Source organism: Sinohyriopsis cumingii, unplaced genomic scaffold (genome assembly GCF_028554795.1).
Source record: "Sinohyriopsis cumingii isolate HCF-2022 unplaced genomic scaffold, ASM2855479v2 utg000160l, whole genome shotgun sequence".
Classification (NCBI taxonomy): domain Eukaryota; kingdom Metazoa; phylum Mollusca; class Bivalvia; order Unionida; family Unionidae; genus Sinohyriopsis; species Sinohyriopsis cumingii.
Window position 1 is genome coordinate 9,189,403 of NW_028315873.1, and position 18,268 is coordinate 9,207,670.

The 18,268-nt window shown below is 36.3% G+C and overlaps 1 protein-coding gene across 4 annotated transcripts in view; it reads right to left on the bottom strand.

Annotated features, from left to right (window-relative positions):
- LOC149774743 (uncharacterized) overlaps nucleotides 1-18,268 on the bottom strand; it is a 175,623-nt gene that overhangs the window by 77,300 nt on the left and 80,055 nt on the right. Inside the window, exon 1 of one of the 4 annotated variants that reach the window (XM_089944810.1) lies at nucleotides 362-490. The exons of the other annotated variants lie outside the window; for them this stretch is intronic. The gene's annotated coding sequence lies outside the window, so the exon portion shown is untranslated. Of the gene's footprint in view, nucleotides 1-361; nucleotides 491-18,268 lie in introns of those variants that run through there. 4 annotated transcript variants of the gene reach the window in all.

Below are 18,268 nucleotides of genomic sequence, written 5' to 3' on the forward strand. Positions count from 1 at the left end.
TAGAGCATTCGCCTCGGATTTGGGAGGTTGTGGGTTCGATCCCCAGCCGAGTTATACCAAAGACTTGCAAAAATGGTACTAACAGCTTCCTCGCTTGGCACTCAGCATTAAAAGGTTAGTGTTAGGACTGGTCGGCATGGTGTCATATATATTGTAATAGGAAGGAAATCTAGCCTCTAATTTTGTTTAAAACAGTTACAAATCAATTTCATTCATCGCAAAGCTTTCGGTGGTAAAGCAGCATGAGTGGTAGTACTAATACTAATGTCTCTACTTCGTAGACGGGGTTATGACATCATAGTTAGGTGGGTGGGTGTTGTCAACATTGCTGAACAATATTAATTTATTCATAAATACCTACTGTTATTCAATTCCAAACGAAGATTGGTATGATTATCGGGTATATTTCATATTCCCACATAAATTGTTAATAAACCATCCATTTAACTCTTTCAATTCATGATGTTATTATGCCAGGAATGCATGTATAACTTTCCTAGGTATTAGCCTCGTTTCTAATTTTGGCACATTTGGAGTACTCTCGTCGTAATCACCCATAATAGTTAGGTCTCACTGGACAGTTTATCTGGTGAATTTTCATCCGACGATGACCAATTACAGAAAAATGAGAATAATTTTACACTGAAGATACAAATAAAAACAAACTAATGATTTTTGTAGAAAGCATACATGTGAGATTTTGACTGCAGTAATCAGGTTAATTCCTGATGCAACTGGTGGTTTTTATACTGAACCAACACTGCCACCAACCCCTAAATTTTACATTCATTTTTGACAAGAAATAGCTATTTTGAATATTTTTCTGTGACAAGGCAGCTAAAAGAATCAGTATGTGCCTTATGCATGAATAAAGTTCACTAGTACTATAACAAATTAGCATACTTTTCATCACCCCTCAACCATCTAGATTTTTAGATATTTACCTCTGTAGCAGACACACATAAATACGTAAGCCAAGTCGACAGCTCATTTGCAGCCCAAGTTACGCATTTGATCTCCAATGCAAATCTAACTGTGACAGGCAGTCACCAACAAGCCAACCTATTTCCAAGCCTAACTCAAAGTAAATCTGAACCACATTATAGATTTAGCTTATGTGTGAATTTATAAATGCTAGGCTTGTGATAATTAGGTTCATGCCTTCTACCTTAAAAATTAGGGGGGTGTCAAAATACGAAACTATCCAGTGAGACCTTAGGGGTTGCTTACGACGTCACTAATTTTTAAAGCTAAAACATTTATTCGTACAGCAAATTTTGACCACTGAGGAATAAATTAGTTGTATGCACACTTTACTAACACTCTGGGTTATATAGGTTTTCAATTACAATTTTTAATTTAGGTGTAGTTTTGTTGCAGTAGGTGCAGAGTACGGTTGCCCCTGCAAGCAAGCGCTCGCAGAATTTTCCTCGCGGTTGCTACCCAGCGAATGGCAGAGTTTTCCCTGCCAAGCGCAGAATTCCGCGGGAGGTATAAAAGGTTTGTCAGCATCTACATCAATACCTTTACGGGTTTCCGAGGGGCACGTTACGAGCTCCGTACATTCAGAAAGAGTGTGGGAAAATCTGTTACTATTATTTTAGAACGAATACCATATAAGGAAGTACACAAAGATAAGGTAACTCTTTTGTTTATTATTTTCTGCGAATCAGAATTTATAGTTATTTCACAATATCTACCTAAATAAATGCAAAGAAAATAATGTTTCTTTGATAGAACATTTTGGAGAGATCTAAAACTAAATTTTGAAATCTACATTTGTGTACAAAATACCTTTATGGATATTTATTCATTCATTGTCATGTTTTAAATCAGCAACTTCAGCTTACGTATCTGCTTATCAGTTAAATAGTATTCAGACAGTATTTTTATGATCCTGTGAGGTCAAGTCAAGGGTTTCTTGCAGACCTTGTTTGAATAATGATGTTTATTACAATTCAATAGGAATAGGATATCAAATAATATTAATAATAAATGCATGTTTGAAAAGAGAGCAAATGAGTGTTTCTCAAAGCTCTCTCTAATAGTTATTTGTTAAATCGTAAAGCTGCTGAGTGTTTCTCAAGGCTTTGTACATATGTTGTTTGTTATTTTGTTACAGCCACTGATTGTTTCTCAAGGCTCTGATTGAAATTAATCTATATAAATTTAGTGAAAAGCTAGACAATGTTTTGAAGTCTATAAGTAAGCCATAATTTTAAAATAACATCTGAACACTAAACTTTGACATTGATAAATGCTAATATCAACTTCTGTCATGAAAGCTGTTGCTTAATTTACTTACGCTTGTCCAACTGCACACTATCACTGTGATGTAAAAATCAATGAGTTATTATTTGAAGTGATGTACCTGATGTTTGAGTCGTAAACTTTTAATACCATACAAGTCTGTGAATTAATAAATCACATGAAACTTAAATCTGAGTCTGCATTTCATCCCATTTGTATTGTAAGGATTCCCCACTTCATCAGAGAATCAGAAACCTCTTGTAGTTAAGGTCAAAGTTCAACTGGGCCTTTACTCTAATGAGGGCTTATCAGCCATAGAGAACATAGGGAGTCATTGAGTGGTCACCAACAGTTTAAAGGCCAGCACTACCCCGTAATAATATAGTAGCAGTTGCATATGACATCCAATTATTAAGAAGCCATATTCTGTCATTAGAGAGGTTATCTCCCTTGTGACTCATGAAAACCATTTCAACAATATATTTTTAATCAGCATCTTGCAAAATTAACATGAATCAACGTTTTATTTCAGAATTGTGAATAAAAACATAAAATTCTCAGTCAGTGAGTTATTTCTGCAATCTTCTAACTTGCCACAGAAAAACTCCAAAGTATATTATGTCCTTGGCTAGTCCTACATTGTTAAGACACATCACCTGATAATGTTTGTCCTGGGTGTAAAACAAAAATAACATGTACTATGTCTTACATTGTAGGACTACTTCCTAGTCCTACAATGTAAGACATTGCACATGTTTTTGTTTTAGTGCTGTCTTACTACCCAAATATTGGTTGACATTGGAATGAGTAGTCAAAGTTTAGGAATATCTCACACACATGGCCGCCTATAACGACTCTCTTCTACTAATTTATGTCTAATTGATATACTTACTGTGCTGTCTTTATGCTGGCGGAATGAAAATATGACACAAGCAAATAGATGCATTTTCATGTTCCACTGACATACATTTGAATTTGTTGCAATGCAACAGTAGTTGAGGTATGCCGAAGTATGTTTAAGTATGTTCATGTGGGGAATATGTTTCTTGAATGAAACGAAATGTTGCTTACAGTTTCAATATGCATAATATATTTTTATTTTTTTCATTAAAGAATAATATTTCAACTTAACCCGATTTCAGCATTCCCAGCTTTCATCGCTTTCCAGTCAACTGAAATGTAGGTGAACAAAACGAGTCCATTTTTTTTGGTGAGAATTTGAATTTATTAGAGAAAAGACATCAAGGTAAGTAAAGTTTGGCAAAAACAGTAAAACTTTACTTTGTAGAAAAGCGTCGTTATTGATTGCCAGTTGTGTGTGATATTCCTTAAGATTTGACTTTTGTTACACTGTTAGTCGACATCAAAACATGCTACACATCGCTGTCAGTTAGGCTGTAAGACCCATCACCCCCCCACACACACACACACACACAAAAATATTGGGTAATGTGTTTTACGTTGCAGGAGTAGACTACACCCCTTGATGTTAGGAATGAATATCACTTGAACAGTTTCATCATTAATTTCAATTAAAAACTAAATTAAATCACTCTGAGTACCATCCGCCACCAACCTGTACTGATTTGTGAATTACATGATTAACCCTTAAATCAATTCGCGACCTAGACCAACAAGTAGGTCTCTGCTTTTTTTTTTGCTTGCTGCCAGCTGTCAGAAAAAAAAGAGGAGACCTACTTAGGAGCATAAATGTCACCACATTTTCTGCATGTCCTCTGGTAGCAATGAAAAAAAAATAATGAATTTTGTTCTATGCGCTAAAAAATATTAAAATACTACATTCAGTTACCAAACACACAACCAACGAGTTATATGTACGAGTTAAATTGTCAAAAATTGGGAGAACATTATTAGCCATGCATTTGGCTGATATAACAAATGTCATTTCTATAAAACCATAATACCCACCTGTAAACATAAAAATCTCTATCATAAAAGCAGAAGAAGATTGGCCCACCCTATGCCACAGGAGATAACCATTAAAATGAATGCTGTCATCTCAAAAGTCTTGTTTAACACCTGTGTTATGTATAAGATTAAAACTCGCACCTGGTCATGCACTGGTTCCAATTTGCGCATTCTGGTATTGAAACATTTGTAAGATTTTTAGCAAACAATTTTATTTGAATACTTTAATTTTTTAATTATATAAAACTCATGAGTAAAGGATCTGGATAGTTTATTTTTTATTTTTGCTACTTTAAAAAAGTCAATAAATTATTATTCAACAAAACCAATGCCTATATATGCGACTGTTATGTGACCATTTGCAAATTTGGTGTTATCCATGTTGGGCTCCAACTGGGAATAACGCAACAATTCGGAAGGCAGCGATGTTGCTCTCTTTCTCAAGAAATTGAGCGATCGTGTTTAGCGATATAAATAGACTGTGGCTGGTTACTGTAATTTGATGTCCATGGCCAAATTGTCACACACATCAGAAACTGAAGATAAGTGAGCAAGTGGGATTTTAAACACAGCTTACAAACGATTATGATTATGCACTATGCCAATGTTACTACACAGACACTGTACAATAGTCAATGCTGAACAGTAATAAGGACAATTTCTAAAATAATTTAGTGCAATGTGAAACACAGGGGCTCGTATGGTTGCTTAAAACTGACCTGTCTGCCATACATGTACTATATAATAACTGTAGTTATTATATAGTATATGTATGACAGGTCTATTGTAAGCAATGATACAAGCCCTGTGATGTCAAATCAATAATAATAATATAAAAAAGGAGAATAATACATCTAAATCTACAGAAATAATAAATCTACACTAATGAAAATCATAAAAAAATATTAACTTCCCCTAGATAAGGTGAGTATTGTTTACCTATATGTGTTTCTGGTCAGCTGACCGTCCCTAATTTTCACTGCTGACACCCCACACCAGCGGTAAAAAACACAACAACAAAAATATCTAATCATAATGTTCAATGGAAAATAAAAAACCAACCTCCCTACACTATTTTCAAACCAGTTCAAGACATTATGTTCTTCTATGGCACACAACCCTGGCTATCATACAATATTTTTGTATTTACTGTTCAACACTTTTGACATTATATCATACCTTTATTGTGCTTAAATAATGCATGATTTTGTATAAATTCCAGATATCTGGAAATGGCAATTATTCATTTTATTTTCTAGTCATAATTTTCAGGTGAGGCTAAGCCATCTGTGTAAACCAGTCAAAATCAGTTTTTATGTTGCATTCAGCATTAAGAAGTTAGTGTTAGGATTGGTCGGCCTGGTGTCAGGATAATGTGACTGGGTGGGACATCATGCTACCTGTCTGTGGCATGATGACCCAGTGCTAGACATTGCTATAAACTGCCACATTGCAGACATTGCTATAAACTGCCACACTGCAAACATCGTAGCGATATGACTGAATAATTGTTAAAGCTACATTAAAATTCCAAATCACATCACATCACAATTGCAAACAGTAATGCCATTATTCCAAGGAGAATTACCTCCTTGGAATTGTTTTGGTTTCTTCTCATATGGTCACCTTCCATCATTCATTACTACCATAATGGCTGTAAATCTTATGACTCATTTTTGTTTTCATGTCCCAAGACTTACATGAATGTACAAAATATAGCTTTTTCAGTGAACCAGCACTTGTGACCACAAAAAATGTCAAGACAAATTTGGCAAGGTCAATGTCACTCGTTAACAACCAGCTCTTTCAATAACCATGTTGGTAAATTGTTATAAAGTTATTACTGGTTTTGATATAATTTTATACCTGTGCACATTTTCTAATCTCTCCAATGTGAAATAATAGTAAATAAAGACTTCATAGTTCAAGGGCCAGTGAGAGTTTATCCAGGAGACTAGGTTGTACTATAATGTACAGTGCTTATACAGTGGAAAGCTTGGTTGGCATCACTTGTATTCTTGTTTAATCCCCAGAATATTAGGGACAGATTATCCTTTATTCACTGTTTTTACCAAATCACATCATTTCATGGCCACTTTTTCATTAAGTTTCTCTCATAATACATTTATTTTGTTTACTTTTGGAAAACAAGGAATACATATTTAAAATTTTACTTATCAGTTACTTTTACAATATTTGTAATAATCTGATATTCACACGTATTCAGGTCCCAACCCAAGTTCTGGCAGTCTCTGAGCTTGCTGACTGTATACATGGAGGTTTCTCAAAGATTGTTGTGATTTATGTTGTCAATTTAACTGTACATGTAGTGGGTGCTAATTGTTATTAATATAGATTGTGACATTTCTTTGACAGGTGTGTTTGGAAATAAAATGCACTAGTCAGTACCAATCAACCTGCAGGAGTTTTTTTGTTTAAAGAGTGATCAATATCAATCTTGACAATACACCAGAAATCTAATACCCACACAACTGTCTTTTATGATCTCTGGTTTACTTGATAATTAATTACAGGGGACCATTACATATTTGCTGTTCTGCAAACAGTTAATTAGATACAAAATAAGTGTTCTCAGTTTCACAAGTCGGATTGTCTGCCACGTAATGCATGTCACATATATCAAGGTGATTTGATGAAAGTTAAGTAAATTAATAAAGTAAGTGTTCTCAATTTCACAAGTCGGATTGTCTGCCACGTAATGCATGTCACAGATATCAAGGTGATTTGATAAAAGTTAAGTAAATGAATAAAGTAAGTGTTCTCAGCTTCACAAGTCGGATTGTCCGCCACGTAATGCATGTCACAGATATCAAGGTGATTTGATAAAAGTTAAGTAAATGAATAAAGCATGTGTATAAAAATCTTTTAGTTGTGGGTATACATAAATTGTTCAAACATTCTAGTTTTCAAAATTGTTGGTGTAGTTGATAAGCTGATAATTCACCTCCAATTAATCTAGCAAAAACAAAGAAAGCCTGCTTAAGTTTGAACAGTAGCTCTACAGCAGGGAATTGCATTGTATTAGCCATATGATTTTAAGATGCCAACAAAGATTAAGGAAAAAAAAGTTAAAATAAATACAACTCAGTTTCCTTACAAATATTCCATATTTTATTGTTATTTTGTAAAATTTTTTTATCACGTTGGTATATCATGTTTGGGGCAAGTTAATTTCTCAAAGGTATGTTCAGTATTCCAGTCAGTTTTTCCAAGACAAGCTGACCCGCCTGACTTGTATAGTGTTTAAATCCCTGACTGGAACTGGCAAAGAAGAATTCTCTATGGAGAAAAAAGGAACATGTTGCAATCCATGATTAAAAGACTGGAACAAGAGGAACAAAAGTGGAACATTGGATCTGTTTAACACAGATCATTCTGATTTCAGGTGCGTGTGTGTGTGTGTGTGATATTTGGATTTTTAACGTAGCTTTAAAAATTTTTCAGTCATATTGCTACGATGTCTGCAGCGTGGCAGTTTATAGTGATGTCCAGCACTGGGGCACATGCCACAGACATATAGCACGATGTTCCACCCAGTCACATTATCCTGACACCAGGCCGACCAGTCCTAACACTAACCTCTTAATGCTGAGCGCCAAGCGAGGTAGCTGTTAGTACCATTTTTGTAAGTCTTTGGTATGACTCGGCCTGGGATCGAACCCACGACCTCCCACATCTGAGGTGGACGCTCTAACCACTAGGCCACCGGAGCGGTCGACTTCAGGTGCATCCAGTGCATATTAAATTCTGTTTTGGTCACTCTATTGGTAATGTTTCAAATAACTTGGAACAAACTTATTTTGAACTTGTTTAACAGACTTGATATCATATTATTTGATCTAATGATGGAATAAAATATGTGTTGTATCCTATAATTTCTCTGGACAGGTATTTTAACAAACACTTGGAACTTTGTTTTGTGGTTACAACTAGAATAAGACTGGTACTTTAAAAACTACCAAGAGAGGATGCACAAAGAATGGCATGTAACAAAGTTGTAATTGAGGTTAATATGCATGTTACGTGTGAATAGGAAGGAGTTTAGTTGACTGCATGGCTTGTTTGAAGGGTGATTTTGAACACATTATGCTGTACATCAAGTGATGGTGCTGTTTGGTATAGGTCGTAAAAGTCATGCAGTTGGCTACACATATGGAATTGTAGGGTATTTCGGAGTAATGAGAACTGATTGGGTATTTAGTGATAATACGAAATGACTCGTGTGCTGAGAAATTGTGCTAAACCCCAAACAATACCAAAAAACAATCTTCTATATCTTCAGCAGTTGTGAATAATTATTAATCATTTAGGTTTTCACCTTTTAAATCGCCTTTACTCATCAATGACATCTCACTGTCTTCATGGGTTTGAGTCTTGGGCTTGGCCATTGGTAACTATGCAGTGTTGGAAGTGTAAGTGTGGAGATAGGTAACTATGTTTGCCTTGGAAGCATGTGTATAGGTAGTTAATACTGTGATGCCTTCAAAGTGTACAGATATTCCATAAGGAACATATTGATGAAATAAATCTGAATGGAAGAACTTAACATGCACATAAACATACCTAATGATAACATGCATAATTCTGCATGTATAAGTGTTTGGTTAGACTACAGTAACTTCATATTCCTTCTTCTAATCTGAACTCCCAGGTCCTTTCTGTACTAAGGTTTTCTGGCTAATGGCTTATATGGTTAAATACAGATAACACTCACCATGTAGCTATGTTACAAAGCAGGGTAGCATGCTGCAGAGGATGATTGAAAGCCAAGGAGTGCATACAGAAGGGGACAAGGAAAGGCTGGAAATTGCATATTGTTAGTATGGTGGAAATGATTCATCACTATACAGATGTATCAATATTTGTCTATACAAGAGGTAAAGAATCGATACAAAGCAATACTTACCTCGTACATTTTTGTGATCCCAGGAGGCCTAATGGTCTCATGCATTTGCTTTTACCAGTCATTGTCATTTCAACTCTGTCAGTATAGATTTCAATCTCAGGCTTGGCCAGTGTGGGTATGTGAGACAGCTGCCAGTAGCTTCCAGCAGGGCAGTGGCTCTCACAGGGGTTTCCCCATGTTCTACCTCCACCAATTATACTGGCTACTAAATAAAGCCTAACATCTGCTGAGAAATGATGTTATATCCAAAAGAACATCAACATACAATTTGCAGTAATCTTCAGCAGTGGTGAATAATTATCATTTGCCTTTCCACCTTTTAAATCACTTTTGCTCATCAGAGGGATGGTGATTCTTCCAAGGGGTTGTCCATAAAGGACGTTCGCAGAAAATACATGTTTTTCTCCCCCCACCTTCCTTCATGTCCGCTTTTGTCCGCAAGTGGCTTACCTTACCCGTGGCTGCGGATGTCCGCATCTAGCATTATACACTGTTCTATGGTCTGGCAGTGTAACAGCTGGTGCTCTCAAAATACAGCACGCACTGATTTCATCACAACATGCAGCTCAAAACAAAGCAAAAATTAAACAAAAAGTTCTTTCTTTAAAAAGTCTTTATTTAGAACATACAACTAAAGTTGTCATCTCACAGAAACCTAAATTTGATTTACTGTCATCTTACTTTACTTCAAAAAATGCAGACTGTAGCCAGTCAAAAAAGTTGCGAACAACTGGCAGACCATCATCACTACTTTCAGTTGCGGAAGTTGATGAGGCAGTCGACAGAATAGCGTCAACAGATTCAGGCTTCACAGCACCTATGTCTGCCACTTCAGCTTGTGTGCTCACTGCTGCATGCCGGTGAATATGGGCATGATTGCGCTTCGCAGCTTGAGATGGAAAGTACAAGCCACACTGATTACAAACGCGCTTCTCAAGATCAACAGTCATGGCTGGACAGTAGAAATCAAATGGCATCTTCAGGAAATCGTGTGAAGGCTGCAGATGTAAAAGAGCCAGTCATTGATAGAGCAATCTAAATGTTCCACTGTTGCTGCCAACTGGTGCATAGGTAATCCCTTTATCTGTGCTGTAGTGTGGAATAGGTGGAGGTAAATATCATCCAGAAAATATATAATTGTAGTTAGTGCGATGCTGACCACAGCATGATTCACTGTTGCACTTCACAATCTGCAAGCAATACTGCGTCTGTTGAATGTGACGACTTGCCCACTCATCTGACGGTGGATTGATGTCCAGTTTTCCTACATCACGTGATACAAAAGATGCTACATGTACCACATCAAATCCATCAATAACCTTTTAGCTCCAGACTTCTGCCAACACTTTAACGGCCTTCTGGAAATTGGCCCTTTCCAACTCTACATCACATGTCTTGCGATTGCTGTCCAAATGAGATCCATAATGACTGTGAGGCAGAATCAATCCTGATAGGTCGCGTGACAGAGGAGCCATGCGTCATTCAACGGTGTTGTAGGAACAGTGCCCTGGTGCATGGCATGCAGCGAAAATTGCATCCAGGTTGTTGGAATGGAAGGCTCACTAGGCTGCGGCTAGTTTTTTCGGAAATCGAGGGTTCTCATCTGGACCGCCATCTGCTGTTATGACCCCAATCGGCTTCAATGATCTATTAATACACATAACAGGCTGAAAAGCAGGAAGTTGTTTGAGTTCTTCACAATCAGCAGCGTATCACTGCTGTGCTACTGTCATGCTTCCCACTGCGAATGAAGATAACAGTTGGCCCTGAAAATGATACAGCCCCTGGTTTTATAACACATGCAGCATAAACTGATGGGATCTGTTTGTGGCGTTCAGCAATAGCCCAGCCATGATCTGGCAGCTGCACACGATACTGCATGTGCATCAGAATGGGCACCTGCTTATTTGCTGCTGGTAATCCTAGTGGGACACGTGCCTTGTCATCTTGGCTTAAGAAAAAAAACACAAGTATTCTCCCATAGCGACAGCCAGATCTTTCAAGTAGCAGATTGTAGCTGCTGAAAAATGAGCATTCACGTGACTGCGCCTTTCACCAAATTACACGGAGCAGATGTAGATAGTTCCCACGCTTGACTGATGATGAAACCATATTGGACGAGGGCTTCATGCAAGTCATCCAACGTTTTACAACTACTAAGCTTCTCAAATCTTCGCCGTGGATCAGCAGCTGCTCCACATGATACAATGTCCACGAATGTCTTTAGCAACTGTGGTTGGTCATCTTCTAAGCGGGGCCATCCAACTTTCTGCTGAGTCGCTGACCAATGACTGGATGTTCTTTCGCAACTTCAATCAGCTTTCTCTTGAAGTCAAGCCTGGAGTTCTGTTTGCATGCTCGTTCAGCTGCCAGACGTTTTAACTTTTACATCAGACTTTGTTTTCATATCAGCTGTCCACAGTCCATTGTATTTTACCTGTAGAAGACTAGCCATTTGTGCACTTACAGATTCTAACTAATTGCTTGCTGCATCTGGTGCTGGTGTAGAGCGTTTAATTTTTTCTTTCCTAGACATGCTACTGCTGTCGTATGCATCTCGGCATCTGTTTATCTTGCTGTTACATCAGCAGAAAATGCCTCTTCCACCTCTGGCTGAACGTCACTATTTATTATCACCACAGTTGACGGAAGTTGCTGAGATGACATGGTTAGCGTCGAAGTAGTTGAATCTGATGCTTGGCTTAGACTTGCTTTAGACGTGGCAGCGCAGGCCCACATGCTCATCAAACAGCTTTTTCTTTCTGCTGCTCTCACATGCCAAACTCGAATCAAGTTTTTGACTTCATTTTGTTTACAATTGTTCCACTGCTCCTGTACACATTTATGTTCCAGATCTGCCTTCAGATCAGGGTGTGCAGCAATGAAAGCATCCTTAAAGTTGTTCTACAGTTTATAACGCGCATCCATTATTAGCATCGGTAGTATTCAGAATATTCTTATGGTACGTGTTTAGACTCTAATAAACAGTAACACAGAGAGAGTGAAAACAACAAGCTTTGTAAAATTTAACAAATAATTTATTTCCCTGGAAAAATTCTATAAAAATGAAGAAAAAAAGAATTTATGGTTTCAAGAATCAAATCCAAAAATAATCCAAGAATAATCTATGAATTAAATTGCAAAAGTCCTAGTAATAAAATGTTCTAATAATTTCAAGTTCGAATCCCAACGAAGAATCCAAGATGGATGACGATGACATATGCTGTAGTCTGTACTGATTTCTTTTATCATCAGTTCCTTGTAGAAATACAAATAATGACACTCCGGTGTTGGAAATCCGAATAAAACTTCAATAATTGCCTTTGTTCAAGAATCCTGTTTGAGCACACAAATATTTCCAGGAAAAAAAAGTCCTTTTGAAATCCAAATGATCTGAAGAAAATTATAACTAAAAACACCTGGCTACAACAAAAGAACACAATTTGATACCAAGTGTAAAAGTCTGAAAACAGAGAGAGAGAGAGAGAGAGAGATCTAAAACAAAGGTGGTTATATCATATTCTAAGATGCAGTTTCGAAATTCCCCAAATTTCAAAATCAAAAGGGGGGTCACATGATCGTGTTTACATAAACAAAAAATCACATACATAGAATATGGCCTTGATCAGACTAATGATTTTACTCTGAGAATAAATTTTTTAAAAATTGTTTACTTCTTTAACCACATAGCCCCAACATGACCTTGACAACAACCAATCATTTTAAAATAAAAACAGAACTTATTCACATGGCTGCCATTAATCTTGAATCAATGTCAGGATCCAGGTCAACACCTGGTGTTTATGAAAGGATGATTAAGGTCAACCGATTTTCTGGAAAAAATATCTCCAGTGAATAAATTTACAATATAATAGCATATAATATAATAAAAACTTTAAAACTGACAAACAATTAAATTAAAATAAATATGTATATAAATATAGATATTAAAAGCTCTATTAAACAGCATGCTGCTTATGTCACTGATTAACATACGCATGTGTGGAAGGCAGCTGGAGTCGATGCTTTTAGATGTACTGTGCATAGCAGCAGTGTAGTGGTGGCTACTGCAGCCAGCCTCCTGCTTCAAGGCCAACCCATTCGTATATACCCACCATGTCGGCCAATTCTGTGCATCAGGTAATTCTGCGCAACATTACGTAATTGCAGTAAACATTGGATCATGTGTTATTTTGGTTCAAATATCCATTTTGTATCAAGAAAGAACAATCGTACTTTAATCAAGGACAGTGATATTCATAAAGTGTACAAAAATATCCCCCATTTAGAATCGAAATGCACATGAAAATGTGATTTCTAAATGTCAACATGTAGACCCACTCCATGACCTTCTTGAACCTGTAACCCAGAAAATCCGATTTACTATGCATCTTTTAGAATCATACAAATACATTATTTAAAATATGGAAATGTAAACCTTAAAAAAATTCTGCATCTTAATCCAAGTTTCCCATTTTGCAAGAAGTTGTCCCACATGTACAAAATCGTCTGCTACCCAATGTATCAACTTGCCGCTATAATGAAATTCCAGGGAATATCTGTTTCTAAATTCTTTAGCAATTTTTCCCCATAAACAAGACATTGTAAACACATTACATCCTATTCATTGTTCATTTGGTGAGTTATGAAAACACAGGTGTGGTATCCAGTGTATCCAAAATTAATATTAGTATGAACCGTATATTCTAGTGACAATTGCCTCTTTTGAAATGGCAAGCATTGCAATATTTTATTTTCATCAATCGATTGAATTCGGTATGCGTTTTGCTTCAATACTGGAGATAGAAACCTAAAGTGCTCAGAAATGCCAGACAGCATTGTATTCCGTGGCACGAATCGTGCAAATTAAAATTAACAAATAATTTATATTTAGTTATCACCCATTAAGGACATCAGCAAAACATGCTGAATACACGCAGCAGGCTTGAAGCAGCTGCTCAACACAGAATATCATAACAAAAATACAAACTTGCGGACGTCCGCAAGGTCCTTTACACCCCCTCCCCCTTGTCTGCATTTGAAAAAAAAAACATCTTTGCGGACGTCCTTTATGGCCAACCCCCAAGGGTTTACAAGTGTTCTTCCTGCACCAAATATACTGACTGCCATGTACAGTCTATCACGTGATGAAAAATGGTGTCAAACCCATAACTGCAACATGAACAAACCTGGATTGCTTTGTTTTATACTAACATATGTAATCAGTCAATGAATATGCCAATGGTATAAAAAAGAATAGCCACCCTGCTATGTTTTGGAGGACAGCAAGTGATGTCAATAATTATCTTTCTCACTCTGAGAAACAAGTGTCTGTGCTCATTACAGTTGTTTTGCTAATGCAATAAATTTAATGAAAAGGATTTGATGTTTGCTATCTTTGCTTGTATATTCAAACTTTGTCTACATATCATCATTTTCCTTGCACAACAAAACTGCTCTATTTATTCTGTTTTTAAGATAACACTGTACTATCTTTCAAATTTTACGAAAGATAAAATATCTTTTAAAAAGATTCATGCTGTGTGAAACCAAGAGCATGGTGACTAAGATGAGTTCATTACCTTATAAATGGAGTAGCCTGAAATGGCCTTAATGGCTGAATAAAATCATAGATCATTGCCATCTTGCTTCTGTCCTCCTTTGATTGAGCCTTGGGAACAGACAATGGCGATATCTGAGAAACTTGCCAGTAGTTTCTTGTGGGTCAGTGGTGTTTCCAAGTTCTTCCACCACCAGTTATGCTGGATGCCTTATAGAATAGCCTATCTTGTGCTGAGAAATGGCGTCAAACCCCAAGGCAAGAACAAACTCACTGACATGTAAAACAGGTAGTCTGTTTTGGAAGTATTGGGGGTGGGGGTGTCATGGATGACATATGAACAGATGATACATCTATGTCTGTAATCTGCAAAATGTATTAGAAATACAACCAGCATGTTGAAACATATTAAAATGGCACAACCCTACCAATCACATCTTACAAGCATGGAAAGACCATCCTCTTCACAGGGTATCTATAATGATCAGGCCTTCCGACCCTAACAAGACCATCATGTTGACAGTGTATCTAAAATTATCAGGCCTTCCAACCCTAGCAAGACCATCGTGTTGATAGTGTATCTATAATGAGTGTGTGATTAGGATTTATAACGTAGCTTTTTAACAATTTTTCAGTCATATCGCTACAATGTCTGCAATGTGGCAGTTTAGAGTGATGTCCAGGACTTGGGCATCATGCCGCATGATGTCCAACCCAGTCACCAGGCAGACCATTCCTAACACTAACCTCTTAATGCTCTGTGCCAAGCGAGGCAGCTGTCAGTACCATTTTTTAAAGTCTTTGGTATGACTCGGCCATGGTTCAAACCCGCGACCTCCCACTTCCGAGGCGGACGCTCTAACCACTAGGCCACCGGAGCGGTCGTATCTATAATGATCAGGCCTTCCAACCCTAACAAGACCTTCATGTTCACAGTGTATCTATATTGATCAAACTCTAGCAAGATTGTCAACACCATTAAGTTGATATGCTTTACTTAACACAATACAATGCTAAATGTAAGCCACTGTTCCTTTGTTGTAATTTAAGTTATTCAATCATGAAAATATAGCTCAGTGACTTGTTTGGTTGATGTGGATTAAGGATGCACTACCCTCTTTATCAAATCTTATGACTTTAGGTAGAATAATGTGCATACAGGGTGCAGTTTCACACAAACAATCAGCCAAGACTGCAAATAATGCAGGAATGTACAGCTATCTACATGTATGTACTGTACAAAGACAGCCTGTCGTAATGTATTTGGTGACAGGAAATCTACTCCAAACTGTTCAGTAAGAATATTTTTTGGTGAATTTAGTCAGAAATTGGTATGCAAATATTCAGTGTATTATTTATGTCTAAATGTTGGCCATATTTTAAAATAAATTAAACTGTAAGTATTTAATTGACTAAATTTGTTACCAGTGGTTATTTGGAAATTATAACAAATATATGGTGAATAGCCTAATTTTCAACAATTTCTCAAAACATGTATCAAAATTTGCAGCTCATAAATTTTGATTTGAGACGCATTTTAGTGGAGTGGAAAAGTATGGACCAAAATAATGTTTTGCGAAAGCCAGGCCAGGATTAGAAAGGATGTTTTAACTAGTGTCACTAATTATGCAGGTACAAGAATGGTAACTTCCATGGACATGAATGGGAATGTACTGCAGCACAGAAAATCTGTTAAATGGTCTTAACTAATGGAGTTTTTTATTTTAGTCATCCAGTCTGTGATTGATGTCTTAAACATCAGCAATCTGAAGATGAGATGATTCTATATGAATATATACATGTAGATCAAATGGGTTACAGTTGCTTTCTGTTATGTTTTACATGCTGGCCATATGGCTTATCGATATATTCCATGTCGGTCTTGATGATGGTATTATGGATTTAACAATGTTAGCACAAAGTACTAGACCATGTGACCTCTTAATGTAAGCCTTCTTTTGAAATATGCATATTGATTGACAAAGAAACCGTCCAAAATCTAGCATGATTTCAATTTTCTTTCCTTAAAGTTTATTGTTAGTTTATTTTAAGAGTTTGATGGCTAAAATAATCAAAGACAATTTGATATAATGTTATTTGAGAATTTATGCAGAAAAATCTGGTTGTTCTGAGTATTGCTGGTCAAAACCTTCAGTCTAGCAGACATGTCCACAAATACTGGAATTTCAAGAATACTAGTAGATAGACATTAAAAGTATATAACAATTAAAGGTCACCTGCCACCTATATTGTACAAACGTGTGATATTGTTACAGTTATAAACAAAACGCATATGTTATGTATGCACACCATAAAAATGTTTAATTAGACTTAAAACTCTGCTCTATAAAATGAAAAAATGATTCGGCAATCTCCGTAAACAATCGGTAGTTTCCGCGTGCCAAAACCGGATATGACGTACATTTATCCCTTCTATTCAACCTAGCCATTCAAGTTCTTAATTTCCCCAAGTAAATGTCTATGTGATATAGCGTACGATCGTGCTTTTGTACAGAAAATATGTGCACTGTGTTGCATTCGGATGTAACCAAAAGAGTGATGATGGTGAAAGGCGTTCTTTCTTTTTCCGAAAAACCATGTTTACCAGAAAAAAAGTGTATTTAATCTGTGGGAACGAATAGGGGAGAGATGGGAAAGTTGTATCATTTATGCCGGATTATAGTGAATTTGGCCCAAAGACAATTCGGCCCAAGCTGAAATACAATTTGGCCAAACTTAACAATAGTTTGTACGTTCTTTTTCTCCAACAAAAAAGTAGATGCTATGTAAGATAGGTTTTAGGGGGAACAAAATAAATTTAAACAGGCTATTTTGATTTTCTTTGAAAGAAACTGAACATACTTCGTAACGTACATATTTATGAGATAAAACACAAAGTGACATACATTGCTTGTTCTAATTAAAATATTTACATACATTTTTATGCTAAAAAATATATGCATCTGCACAACGACATTCTCAGTTTAAGTCTTCCGGTCAAATTATCAATAATCATTTATAAAACAAAAATATGTAACAGATAATATTCTACAAATTACGTATAAATTTTGCTTAGGGTAGAGTACATGAGATATTATAACAAATTTACTTAATTTTAGGCTTCACGTTGTAACACAGCTGCATACAATACATACTAGATTACACGAGAGAGAGAGAGAGAGAGAATAATGTTGAGCATTTTGTCAGTATTTAGTTGCTGCAATATGAAGCTCTTACCAGTTAATTTTATTGTTTGTTTTTATTTTTCAAGTTGTCTTAGTGTTTGCGCGCGTAATTTGAAAGCTTGTAATTACTGGTCAATATCGTCATTCATATTTGCTCCATTATTCCGTACAAATTAGAAAGGAAATAAGTTTGTGTTTAATGTGTGCTCCTCTCCCCCCCCCCCCACACACACACTCACGGTACAAAATAAATTGATAAACATACACTTGTTTGAAAATAAAATGCAAAAAATTAAACTTGCACTGTTATCATATATTCCTTCTTTTTTCATCATGCGAAAATTATTTTAAAAATTAAATATGTAGCGGATGCCGGTTTGCATATACATCTTTAGTGTATTGCTTATGTCAAATAAC